Raw genomic sequence first — 1,073 nt, 5'->3', positions numbered from 1 at the left:
TGAGCCCCGAGGGCGCATTTGTGCTACCAGTCAGCGGGGTGCGGGAGGGTTCTGGCAGCAGCAGGTGTTCAAACCGAGCTTTGGGAGAAAGGTGAAGGGAGATAGAGGGGCTGTGACAACCAGGCTCTTCGGGAGAAAAGAGAAAACCATTGTGAGATTTGTTACGGAGAAAAGTCTCTTTATGCCTTAAAAGCCCCAGGGACTGCGATGGTGGGAAGGCACCGCGCCAGCCCAGAGGAGACCACCGACACCGGAGTCTTCCACCGCGGTCCCCTTTGACCCCGTTACCTGTGGACATCGGAGTACGTTCGTGTTCTTTCCTACCCTGTCAGCCACCCGCCGGGCCCTGGGTCACGCCGCGCTGTCACCCACGACGGTAAGCGATGGGCTGCGGTTGCTCTGATGTGTCAGTGAAAGACATTCAAGTGTGGGACAAACAAATGTCTCCGGCCTTCAAGAAACGATTTTGCAAAGGTTGAACTCGCGTTGACTCAGGGCAGCGCAGCAGAGCGATGTGCCGAGAGCTCCGGTGGCAGCCTACTGGGGAGCAGCCACTGAGCTTCCTCTGAGAAAAAATCGTGGAGAGGAATGAATGAGCAGCACTATGGCCAGGTCGTGGGTCAGGAAAGCTCTTCCTGCGACAGGGCTGAGCAGGGCTCCTGAAAGCATCGGAGAAAACAAAGAGTAAAACCAGGGCGGGTAGAGAGGGTAAAACGACAGCCCGCAGCTCTGGGGCAGGAAGGCGACAAGCTGTAAAGGGACTGGCCTGGGTGGGAGGCAGCAGGTTCCTCCTCTTCTCCTGGAGCACCTTGCCATGGCCCGTGGCCCGGGGGAACGTGCTGGGCTGACGGGCTGTCGGTGACCATCCTCTCTGTCCCCTCTCTGTCCCCCCTCCCCAGCGCAAGGCTGGACAGAGCGATTCCTGAGCACCAGCGCGTGGCTCTCAAACGCCCGTGCTGTTGTCACCACCCTCAACCCCACAACCAGAAGGTGCTCTTCGAAGAGCGGGTTTGATCCTATAGGTCCCGCGTTCAGTATCGGCACGTGCCCATTGTGCCTGATGCCCGCGTGCA

The sequence above is a fragment of the Buceros rhinoceros genome, unplaced genomic scaffold (genome assembly GCF_000710305.1).
Source record: "Buceros rhinoceros silvestris isolate BGI_N320 unplaced genomic scaffold, ASM71030v1 scaffold20859, whole genome shotgun sequence".
In the NCBI taxonomy this organism is placed as follows: domain Eukaryota; kingdom Metazoa; phylum Chordata; class Aves; order Bucerotiformes; family Bucerotidae; genus Buceros; species Buceros rhinoceros.
This window is presented reverse-complemented; position numbering follows the sequence as displayed.